A 13,439-nucleotide genomic window follows, 5' to 3' on the forward strand; every position below is an offset into this window, starting at 1 on the left:
TTCAATATCTTTTCTCAACACTTATCACTCAGCCGGGAGGACTCACCTGACTTACCAGAAGAGGATTTTGTCATTCCACCCTCCCCGGCTGCCTCTCTACTTCAACATGTCAAGATGGCGGATGCAGCCAGTCAAGGCCTTTCTACGTCACACCAGCGGTCTGATCTTACTCCCGACATCACTGGGACACTTTCGGTTCCGGCTGTGGAGAGGCCGGTGGAGATGGGGGTCGAGGCGGACATGAATGTACGCTACTGTTGTGAAGATGGCCCGCCTGATCCTTTGCTCTTACAAGACACGCACCTTTGCCGTACCGCAAGGAGATCGGGTAATGATCTTAGAGACTTGTCCCCAGCTAGAGAAGGAAAGTTAAAGTCCTCACATTCGATGCAGCCAAGCAACGATCATGTCTTGTCCCATCTAGAGTTCACTCTATGTTGCGAGCAACCTCAACATCAGGGTGGCATAGAGCTGAAGGGTGCGTTTTTACTATGTCGGCTCCATAGCCATAGAACTTGTAGAAATACTCATGTTGTCCTCATGAGCTGGACTCAGAGCGGTGTCACTGAGCTGACATATAATACCTTACATGACCCCGAAGCTAAACTTCCCAACCAGGAGCATTTGCAAGCTCAGAGGCGGTCTGGGGTAGGCTGACTCACAGCCACATAGAGCTGCATAGTCAACAGACTTGTTTTTCTATCCCTTGTTTATGTTCATGTTTATTATTGCCATTCACTCTACCAGTTAATATGTTTGCCTTTATGATTGTTTTTGCCAGGCTATATGAATAAGATAAGTGTATGACTGTGTGCCTTGCATGTTAAATGTTTACATTGTACCTATAACATTTGGCTTAACTTGTAACGGCCTGAAGAACAGATTCCTTAACTAGGGCTTTATAAAGTTGTATCTGTTCTATAGTTTAGGAGAAACTTCTGTCATAAAGTTAAAATTTATGGAGGGACTTCTGTTGTTAGCCCAATGTAAATGCTCACTGAGTTTATTATCTATTCAATACCATTTGATTTGTTTGTATTTCATAACCCAAATCTTACATAGTTTCTCAGCATTGTATAGTTCTACATAGTCTACATATACAGAGCCATGACCCCTTAGAACATATTAAGCACCTTTAGCATACTATAGCATATTATTTCTACTGCACAGCTATTATGATGTCCTTCCCACACTATACTTTATAATAATAATATACAAGTTAGTTAAGTAGCGCATTGTCTACACAAAATGTTTAACATAGACCTTTGAGCGCTGATCACGCAAGGTTGGTTGTGTACCTATTAGATACCTATCATCTTCTCATTGTATGTTTGTGGAGTTATTATTATTATAAGGGTTTGTTATTGATTGAGTATTTTATGCTGTTTTATTGGGCGAAGCTAATGTTCACTACTGATTCTTACACCTTTGACCTGTTAGATTTTATATACTATTGGTAGTAGGTATGCCCTCTATTCACAAGAGACATCTCACACAAAACATTTTCAGCAAGCACCACAGTTTGATTTTGCTGTATGACTGCTGCAACTAGAATTATATGTCATAAGCAGGGATTGGCTAACTTTACATTGTCAATCACCCCATCTCATATCTACTTAATCTAAGAAACAGGAAAGGGACTAAATACCGTCTTGTTTTGTTCTTAGTCAGTTGTATCCCTAAGCTTGGTACTGTCTCTCACTATGTTTAATGCACTTTTAGTGGGGAAAAATATTTCAAATTTATTACACTATTACTGGGAACTATTATATGCTCAATTTTATTGATAGCAATATCCAGAGATCATGTGCTCATTTTTAATATTAGAGTCCAGTGGTATGATAACTGTGGGTTCGAAATTTCACCTGACACTCTTCGCTTGCATAGATGTTGATGAAAATGTATTATGACTTCTAGGTGTTATGTCATTAATTAACCCACTTTTGTTACTCCCATCTCAAGTGTTTATAGAGGTATTCTCTTTACCCTCTAGGCAGCTACCCCACATCAGGCTTAATATCATTGTGGATCTCACTAATAGGGCGTAAGGTCACTTGCCTCTTAGGTCCTACTGCTAGATACTTTAAGTAGTGAAATAGCCCAGTTACTGCTAACCGAATGGAGCATTACCTACAGCACCTTGCTAACTTAACAGTGAAATCCTATTGTAATAGTCATGACACCCCAATTAGATTAGACTCCCTTCACTCTCAGACATGTAGATACACAGACATCCATTCAAGAACTCACCCATATATATATATATATATATATATATATACACCGGACCGGGTACACATCCCATGACCCTGCAACATGCTCAGCCCTGGGTGCCACTGGCACTCACAGGAAGCTGTGCTGTCCCCAGAGCCACAAGCAGTTAACCCCAGACAGTTCTGGGTGCAAGAAACATAGCGAAAATTACAAATCAAATTAATACAACACACAGAGAAAACCCAGCACTCACTTACAAGCTCTCAGCTAAGATTTAAAAGCAAAAATGGAAAGGTTAGTTACCACATCTGGCCAAATGGGACAAGCTCAGGTACCACGTCAAGGTCCTTTCCAATACCTGAGACCCTAAAACAGCCACACAATGCAAGCTTTCAAATCCAAACAAACTGAAAACAAGGGTATATGTAGTTAGTTACCGCATCTGGCCAAATGGGACAAGCTCCGCACCCTTCCCTTGTTTTCAGTTTGTTTGGATTTGAAAGCTTGCATTGTGTGGCTGTTTTAGGGTCTCAGGTATTGGAAAGGACCTTGACGTGGTACCTGAGCTTGTCCCATTTGGCCAGATGTGTTAACTAACCTTTCCATTTTTGCTTTTAAATCTTAGCTGAGAGCTTGTGAGTGCTGGGTTTTCTCTGTGTGTTGTATTAATTTGTTTTGTAATTTTCCCTATGGTTCTTGCACCCAGACCTGTCTGGGGTTAACTGCTTGTGGCTCTGGGGACAGCACAGCTTCCTGTGACTGTCAGTGGCACCTAGGGCTGAGCATGTTGCATGGTCATAGGATGTGTACCTGGTCCGGTATGAGAGTGCAGTTCCCTTCCGTGTTTTGTATATGTCTAGGGTGATTACATATTCCTGTGCACCCTTCCCTTGTTTTCAGTTTGTTTGGATTTGAAAGCTTGCATTGTGTGGCTGTTTTAGGGTCTCAGGTATTGGAAAGGACCTTGACGTGGTACCTGAGCTTGTCCCATTTGGCCAGATGCGGTAACTAACCTTTCCATTTTTGCTTTTAAATCTTAGCTGAGAGCTTGTAAGTGAGTGCTGGGTTTTCTCTGTGTGTTGTGTATATATATATATATATATATATATATATATATATATATATATATATATATATATATATATAAATATTCTGACCTACACTCACTTCCCTCACCTCACCGTTCTGGCATCCTATTGGGCTCCGCCCTCCCTTATTCTAATTAGAGCGGCTCTTGCCCGCTGTATTCCCTTCCCCCTATTCAAAAGCTAACTCCATTTGCCTCAATTTTCTCAGACTAGACACCTTATTGAATACCCTCTATGGCAATGCGGGGACCATATTCCTTTCCTTTTTATATACCTTAAAAACTGAGGTTCCATTATATCCTGTGCAAACTCTTTCCTGACATATTAGTTATGAATACCCTGAAATCTCACTTATATCTCTTTATATTATTTTGTAGATTACTTTGTTTTACTCAGACAATTAAAAATACAAGACATAGATGTTTACTTTATAGTTACGATTGTCCCATTCCTCCTATAACATATCTTCTATTAGATTGCTCACAATTACTTGTTTATAATGTTCTAAAGAACCGTTACCCAAAGCAATAATCTATATGCTTCTTTGTCTTGTTGAAACGATAACATTGTCTATCTTATGTCTACGCTTTTTTTATTTGTAATTGGACGTATTCACTATGTAACATTTCTCATAACCTCAATAAAAAAAATTTGTTCAAAAAAAAAAAATACAGAATGACAGATATTTCTAGTGTCAAGTGACAAAGACCTTAGGGGTCGATCCGATAAAAATCGTCGCCCGAAAAAGCTGGCGACGCCAATATTTGCGTGGGTTTGGTATCCTATATACGGCGTAACCTAGAAGTTACGCGCGTATATTTCTGCCGTCGCCCGTAGTTTTTTGGGCCATAGGCAGGTATACCAAACCCGCGCAGTTTGGTATCCAATATGCAGCGTAAGGACTTACGTGGCGAAAATGGAGAAATCTTACTCCATTTTCACCTCGCCACAAAAAGCAGCCGTAAGAAGCCTTACGCTGACTATTGGAGCCCCGTAACTCCCTAAACTGGCTGCTAAAATAAACCTAACAACTAACACATGCGCAATGTCTATCTCCCTGTCAACCACGATCTGCTAAATAAAACCTAACACCTAACGCATGCGCAATGTCTATCTCCCTGTCAACCGTGATCCCCCACCGCAATCCCTAATAAAGTATTTAACCCCTAAACCGCCGCCATCTACATAAACTAACCCCCTACTGTGAGCCCCTAAAACCGCCACCATCTAACTGATCTATCCCCTAATGTGAACCCCTTACACCGCCGCCATCTATATTAAAATTATTAACCCCTAATTTAATCTACCTACCCCGCCGCCAGCTATATTATCTATATTAACCCAAAGTATATTATAGTTAATATAGTTATTACATTATATATATTAACTATATTAACCCTAATTATATTAGGGTTAATATAGTTAATATAGTTACTATAGTATTTATATAAACTATATTAACTCTATCTAACCCTAACACCCCTAACTAAATTCTTATTAAATACATCTAATTCATATTATAAACTAAAATATTCCTATTTAAATCTAAATACTTACCTATAAAATAAACCCTAAGATAGCTACAATATAATTAATAATTACATTATAGCTATGTTAGGGTTTATATTTATTTTACAGGTAAATTGTTAATTATTTTAACTAGGTATAATAGCTATTAAATAGTTATTAACTATTAATAGCTACCTAGTTAAAATAATTACCCAATTACCTGTAAAATAAATCCTAACCTAAGTTAAATACACCTACACTATCAATAAATTAAAGAAACTACAAATATCTATCTAAAAATACAATTAAATAAACTAAACTAAATTACAAAAAAAACAAACACTAAATTACAAAAAATAAAAAAAAGATTACAAGATTTTTAAGCTAATTACACCTATTCTAAGCCCCCTAATAAAATAATAAAGCCCCCCAAAATAAAAAAATTCCCTACCCTATTCTAAATTAAAAAAAAGTTCAAAGCTCTTTTACCTTACCAGCCCTTAAAAGGGCCTTTTGTGGGGGCATGCCCCAAAGAAAACTGCTTTTTTGCCTGCAAAAAAAACACAATACCACCCCCCAACATTACAACCCACCACCCACATACCCCTAATCTAACCCAAACCCCCCTTAAATAAACCTAACACTACCCCCCTGAAGATCTCCCTACCTTGTATTCACCCAGCCGGGCCGAACTCCTCATCCGATCCGGACGATGTCTTCCAGCAAGCAGCAGTGAGTCTTCTTCCATCGGTGATGTCTTCAAGCAAATTGGCATCTTCAATCTTCTTTCTTCGCTCCTCCGCCGCAGAGCATCCATCCGCCACGACGACTTCCCGACGAATGAGGTTCCTTTAAATGACGTCATCCAAGATGGTGTCCGTCGAATTCCGATTGGCTGATAGGATTCTATCAGCCAATCGGAATTAAGGTAGAAAAATCTGATTGGCTGATTGAATCAGCCAATCAGATTCAAGTTCAATCCGATTGGGTGATTGGTTCAGCCAATCGGATTGAACTTGAATCTGATTGGCTGATTCAACGATATTAACTATATTAACCCTAATATAATTAGGGTTAATATAGTTAATATATATAATATAATAACTATATTAACTATATTAACCCTAATATAATTAGGGTTAATATAGTTAATATAGCTTGCGGCGGTGTAGGGGGATTAGATTAGGGATTAATACATTTATTATAGGTGGCCGCGGTGTAGGGGGATGTAGATTGTAGGCAAAAGAGCAGTTTACTTTGTGACAAAGCCCCGCCGAAAACCCTTTTTTATATTTTATAATATAGGACCAGTATTTCTAGATTTCACTTTCAAAGTCTCAATCATTGTTTTCTTTTATTATGTATATTAGATTACAACCCAGTATTTTATGATAATTAAATGCTTTATGAATCTATAAATTTTATTAGTTTATTATTACTAGTAAAAGGCCACACCTACTTATTTTTTTTATTGCAACCTTAAAACACGATGAATGACAAGTGCAAGAAAGTCTTTGGGAGACATAACTGATGCATTTCATGCCCCTAAAGTGTTTTTTCAAACACTTTATGGGGCTTATTTATCAAATGTCTGTCCGACATGATCCGATCAGCGGATCATGTCCGACAGACATCGATGAATGCGGACAGCCTTACGCTCTCTGAATTCAGCATTGCACCAGCAATTCTTGTAAACTGCTGGTGCAATGCCGCCCCCTGCAGATTTGTGGCCAATCAGCCGATCGGGTTGATTTCTGGTGATCGCTGTCGGCCACCTCAGAGCAGATGGACAGGTTATGGAGCAGCGGTCTTTAGACTGCTGCCTCATAACTTGTGTTTCTGACGAGCCTGAAGACTCACCAGAAACACGGGGCTTCAAGGTCCATATGGAGTTTGATAAATATTTTATACAAAAAGTCTACTTAACACACAATCACATAACAGATTCAGCTTTTAATAAATATTTTCATACATCTGGTTTCCAAATAATGTACTTTTTGAATTAAAACTATTTTTGTTTTATGGCTAAAAATTACTGATTTCTTAAGACGGCTTTGTGTTCACTAAACAACAGTTGAAAGAAAAAGTCTCTATATAAATATTATTGTTTGCAGTGTTTTAGAAATGTGTTATATTTCATTGTATTATATCAACACCAACAAATAGTTTTTATAGGACTTATCAATGATATCCCTCTATTGCTTTTCCCAATTACTGCTGTAGTCAATATAAATCCCACCCAAGCTTGTTTACTGGCGAGCAGGCTACAGACCCAATTCTTCCAAGAGACAGACGGACCAATTTTAGGCTCTGTTGAATCATGCTTAAATCTCAATGGAAAAAGAATATGGAGGTCACAAACATGAACTCTTAACCCTCAATCATCACTACTCAGCAGGCACAGAGAGATCTTAGAAAAATTGCTTCTCACTAACCTGCCAAGTGTATTGTGGATCACTGCTGGGTGCAGAATCAACATCTGAGGGTTTCTGTCCTTTCTGATGCACACAAGGGCATCAATCAGTGTTATCACCAACACAAAGCAAACAGTAATAGATTTTAATCATTATAGCCTGACTTTACTGTCATCTGTTATTTTGGAGTATTGCATAAGAGTTATAAACAATAATTGTCCTTTGCTGTAATCAGAAAACATTTGTTGAGTTTTCAATATATTTTTTGCATGAAAACCTGTAGAAAAACACGACAATTTATTCTTACTGTTTACATTAAAGTGTTTCTTTAACTCTACTGCTGACCCAATAGAACATATTGGTTTGCTTAGTATTATTATATAAATGATCTCAGTACATAATACATTGGACCTAAATTATCATATTAAATAGTGTGCAAAAATACTCATGAAACACACTAAAGAACTGGTTTATTGCTATGTATATCAGACAACCATTGACTGCACACTCTAGTGACATATTTATAACTGCCCCTAATTAGCCACAAGAGAAGGTAACCTAAGTTACAAAATGGCAGCTCCTATTGTTTTTTTTAGACACTAAAACTGTTTACTTTTTTCCCTATTTAAACAGCTAATGAAACTTTCAAAAATACATCTACATGTTAATCTCAGACTGATCTTTTATTTGAATGCATTATTTTATCTAGCATTTATTTAGTGTTTAATGTCCCTTTAACATATTATATTTTCTTGCAGGTGTGAAGGAAAAATGTCAACTCACATATTTTTGTATTTTTAAAAAAAAAAAAAAAAAAAAAATACAGCTTAGAACAAGTACTATAAAGTCAAGAGAAAAAAAATAAATATTGGAATTTGAAACCAAATTCTAAATAAAGGCTATTAAATCCATTTATCATTTTATTTAGTGGGCAGCACCGCCTACCTGCAGTTAACATTGCAAATCAACTGAAAGTACAGCAATTAGTGGCTAGTCAATCAGTCCCACTTGATCTTATCAGGATAATCAGGATGATTTCACTTCCCCATCCTTTGGGCCCTGGATCTGCCCTATAAGAGTAACAGTATCACTTGTTCCCAGACCTGGAATTCCTGAAAGTTTAATTTAAACAATATGTAAAGAATACTGTTTTGGAGGTCAATACCTATTTTAATAAATACATTCCAAAGTGTTTATCAGAGTGAGACAGAAAATGAAAATGACCCTAACCTTTTGACTAAATTATTCTGAAGTATTATAAGATATGCAAAATATTTTCTGTTTATTTTATTTTATTAGTTACAAAATTGTTACAGAAGCAAACAGTGTGTATGATGTAATCACATTTTATAATCTAGCAGAAAAAACTAACATTGGATTTCTAAAGTTTAGTTTGTTTCAAGTTGAACACCAAATCCAGTGAGAAAGTAATGGAAGTGAGGAATTAAACAACACTGTTGCTAGTGGTGGGTAAACATTTTAGATTGCTTGTTATAGAATGAGACAAAGGTTTAGATTCCGTTAGTGAAACTAATATCTCGCTGGAAAAAAAAATGAGCAAAAACAACATCTCAACAAGGTTCCTTGAATCTAGGAAAATGTGAAGCTGGGGAAAATATAAGACTCAAGTTCAAGTACTGATAAAAGTAATTCAGAAGAATATATGATCCAAGAAAGAAAGAGTTTAAAAGAATGTTAGAGGGACTAAAATAAATATTTTGGGGCCTATCTATCAAGCTTCGCACAGAGCTTGAGGGCAAGTGTCTAAAGACCGCTGCTCCATAACATGTCTGCCTGCTCTGATGAGGCGGACAGGAATCGCCGGAATTCAACCCGATCGAGTACGATCGGGTTGATTGACACCCCCCTGCTGGCGGCCGATTGGCCGTGAGTCTGCAGGGGGCGGCGTTGCACCAGCAGCTCACAAGAGCTGCTGGTGCAATGCTGAATGCGGAGAGCGTATTGTTCTCCGCATTCAGCGATGTCTGTCGGACCTGATCCGCACTGTCGGATCAGATCCGACAGACATATGATAAATAGGCCTCTTTGAGTACAATACTTAAAATATAGAAGTATAAAAAAGAAGTATACAACTAGTATAATAACTAAAAAAAAGGAAAGGAAAACATAAAAATATATATTTTTTAAAAAGTTACATTTATCCTGCAATGAAGCAAAGGGAAAGCAGAAACATTAAACTATAGGTCCAATCTGAATGCTCAATGGTCAGTTTACAAACAATTTTCCATATCCACTCTGTTATTCGGCATTGTTTTATTCTGTTTTCCTTAGTATTATATATATATATATATATATATATATCTATATCTATATCTATATATATTTATCATCCATGCAGTTTGTTTTATCATATTGTTTTAAACTGTTATATTTTACATTTACTTTCCTTACTATTCTAATGCAACTTTTAACATTTAAGTTTCTAGTCTTGTACTAAAAGCGTTGAATTGCCTATTTTATGAACCTTTCATGAGACGTGTAGGCTAGGAATGTATAGAACTAATAAAATTCTAGCAACAGGCAGTAATATGCTTTTTACAGGGTATGTTTTAAAAATTATTTAAGATTTTTATTTTTTAAATGAAAAGAATGGCCTTAAGGTTTACAAGAAATGCAGTTTACGCAAAAATGACAAATATAAAAACATCTGCTAAATGTTTCAAAAGTTTGCACCAAGGACAACCAATCTCATGGTCTATTGAATTCTATGCTGAACTCATTTACTCCCTCAAAATGGCAAACCAAAATCTAGCACTCGTAACATTTTATGAGTGTTGTTTAAAGGAACATTAAATACAGTAGAACTGCATAATCAACAAATGCATATTAAAAAAGACAATGTATTAACACTTACTTTTGAATTATTCAAATAAGCATTAGAATTTTTTTTGAGAAATGTCAAAATGTCCTCTCTTTTTCCTGTGCCCTGTATCTTGTGACAGCTGTCAACCAATCACACACACAGATAGATCGATCAATCTCTGGAAAAAAAATAGCAGACCACTGCAAAATTATAGCTTTCTCTGGTTTTACTATTGATTGGTTTGTGTTTGAGTAAAATGATCATTTTTGTTTTATTATATAAACTACTGACAACATTTCTCACAAATTCAAAAAAAATATTGTATTTTATAGCATTTATTATATTCTGTTATATTTACCACTGCTGTGGTCATTACTATCTTCTTGCAATAGGACCAGCTGGATGGCAAAAACAGTGCTAGTAGCACCTCAAAAGTAATTGGAATAAAAAAATAACTTATTATTGATGAACATGCCAAAAGAGTTGGAAAGATACGTTTTGAGTGAGGAAAAGAATGGTTCAATTCTGGCATTACTGGCAGAGGGCAGTGAGCGTCACATTGCTTCCATCTTTAACATTTTAAAGACAGTGGTTCATAAGAACAAGGTCAAGCAGCAGACATTGGGAACAACAAAGCTACAGACCAGCAGAGGGTGAAAACAACTCTCCACTTCCCGGGATGACCGCCACCTTATTTGAATGTCACTTAACAACTGTAGGATGACATCAAGTGACCTTCAAAAAGAATGGCAAATGGCAGCTGTGTTGAAGTGCATGTAGGACGGTACAAAACAGGCTCCTAGGGGCAGGGCTGAAGTCGTGCAAACTAGAAAAAACCCTTCATCAATAAGAAGCAAAGTAAAGCCAGGCTGAGGTTGCAAAAGACTATAAGGATTGGACCGTAAAGGACTGGAGTATGGTCATCTTCTTTGAGAAGTCCAATTTTAAGCTTGGCCCAACACCTGGTCATCTAATGGTTAGACCAGGACCTGTGAAATTTGGTGAAGGATCGGTGATAATCTTGGGGTTCTTCACCAAGACTGGAATCAGGCAGATTTATCTTTGTGAAGGATGCATGAATCAAGCCATATACAAGGTTATCCTGGAAGAAACCTTGCATAAATCTGCTCTAAAGGATTGTTTTCTCCAGCAGGACAATGCTCCATGCCACATAGCCAGGTCAATCAAGGTGTGAATGGAGGACCACCAGATCAAGACCCTGTCACGTCTAGCCCAATCTCCACAAGTGAACCCCATTGAAAACCTCTGGAATGGGATGAAGAGTAAGATGGATGAACACAGCCATCAAAGAAATCTGAGATGTTAGAATTTAGAAAACAAATAGCGTTAGATGCGTCAAACTCAATATATGTGATATTGTGTTAAATATATGTGCAGACAGGTGCAACCTTGGATGTGAAAAAAATTGCCAAAATACAAATAGTACTAATATCAAGTGCACATCCACTAAAAGTGGAACAAATGTATATAATACAAAGTGAGAAATAAACAAATAAAAGCAAAAACAAAAACAGAATGGCCAAGAGATAAAAATAATCCAACCAAAAAATATACTTATGCAATATATAATGAAAAAAGTCCCAAATGAGTTGTAGGGAATGATTTTCACGTAATAGCAGCAGCTCACTCCTTCCAACGCTTGATGGGGAGACAAGCAGGATGAGACAGATCTGGAAAATGGTAAAAGAAGAAGGCGCCACGATAGTGCAATATCAGTGTGATTGGATAAAAACGCATGCAGATAACATCATACTCACAGAGTATCAGGCACTTGAGAAGAGCTACATGTGCCTCCTGGAACTTAAGCTCTCCCCTCGGCAATACACTCGGTCAGCTGAATATCTTTGATAGCTATGCTCATCACTGGTAGACAGCCTTGTTGATGTAAGTGCTGCTCAGGTGGATAAATATCTCAGTAAGGCTCCTCTGCGATAAGCTCAATGGGTGATATAGTAATTGTGGGTTAATTCACTCAATATAAGTAAGATATAGATTTAAAATAGGTAAACAGTTGTGATAAAAGTCTTGATATAAAATATAGACTTTAATAAAAGCAACAAATGTAACAACACATTTCTCGGTCGTCAATGACCGTTTCTTCAGGTGTATACCTAACAAATAAAAAACATGACTTATAAAGCCTAAACCGACGTCTAGTAAAACCAAGTGTGCATGTGCAAAGGTTACCCTACGTTATACTGCTGTCAGCAAACCTGACTAGATGTGAAATGATTGGGCAACTGTGAACCAATCGAGAGTTACACACCCACTACTAAAAACTGCCAATGTAAGTGTCGAATTGTGGCAGTATAAAGTAACAAAAAGACACAATGTAAATCAATTTAAAAAAAGAAAACAGACAAACATTATTAATATCAAATGTATATCGGGATCCTTCGCACTTGCCGCTTGAATGTACATATAAAGGACTAACTGATCTAGTGTATAAACCCCCTGACTATTGTACAATAGTAGAGATACACAATATGAAATCTATATCTAAAAAAATGAGTAATAAACATTAATAATGAAAAAACAAAAATGTAAAATGGATTAGCCAAAATATTCTAACCACATGATGCTAGAATTACATATGTCCACCAAAAACTATCAATAATACAATAATGCAAAGACCCTAAAGCATATACAAATTAAATATACATGTATAGTGGACCAAAGTAATAAAATACATATATTAAAAATAATAAATCAAAAGATAAATAATAAACCATAAATGAAAATGCCATAGTGTGCCAAATAAATCAAATCAAAAATAAAATTTGAAAAATATCAAAATAATATATATATAAAAAAAAAAATATATATATATATATATATATATATATATATATATATATATATATATATATATATATATATATTGTTTGATAAAAGTTAAATCAAAGGGTTAAATTAAAAAAAAAAAAACACTACCATATCGATGTGTTCATTTAAGCCAAAGGGATTGATGGTCTTTAGTTTCCAAATCCAAAAAGTTTCTCTTTGTCTCAAATTAACAAATCTATTTCTTCCCCATTTTGGAGTAACATGCTCTATTGGAAAAATCCTAATTATATCTGATTGACCATTATGGCAACAAGCCCCATGCCTGTGTACGCAATGATTAGCTATTGTTTTTTGTTTTTTTTAGATTCCTAGTATGTTCCACCCATTTTTTTTCAGGGGTCTTGAGGTCCTCCCTACATATTGAATGCCACATTTGGATTCAAGCAGGCAGACCACAAAAGAAGAGTCACAGGTGAAATGCAATTTAATTTCGAACTGTTCCTTAGTTTTTATTTGAAAATTGGGAGAAATGTTGCCAGTAGTTTATAGAATAAAACAAAAATGTTCATTTTACTCAAACAC

The sequence above is a fragment of the Bombina bombina genome, chromosome 1, assembly GCF_027579735.1.
Source record: "Bombina bombina isolate aBomBom1 chromosome 1, aBomBom1.pri, whole genome shotgun sequence".
NCBI classification, from domain to species: domain Eukaryota; kingdom Metazoa; phylum Chordata; class Amphibia; order Anura; family Bombinatoridae; genus Bombina; species Bombina bombina.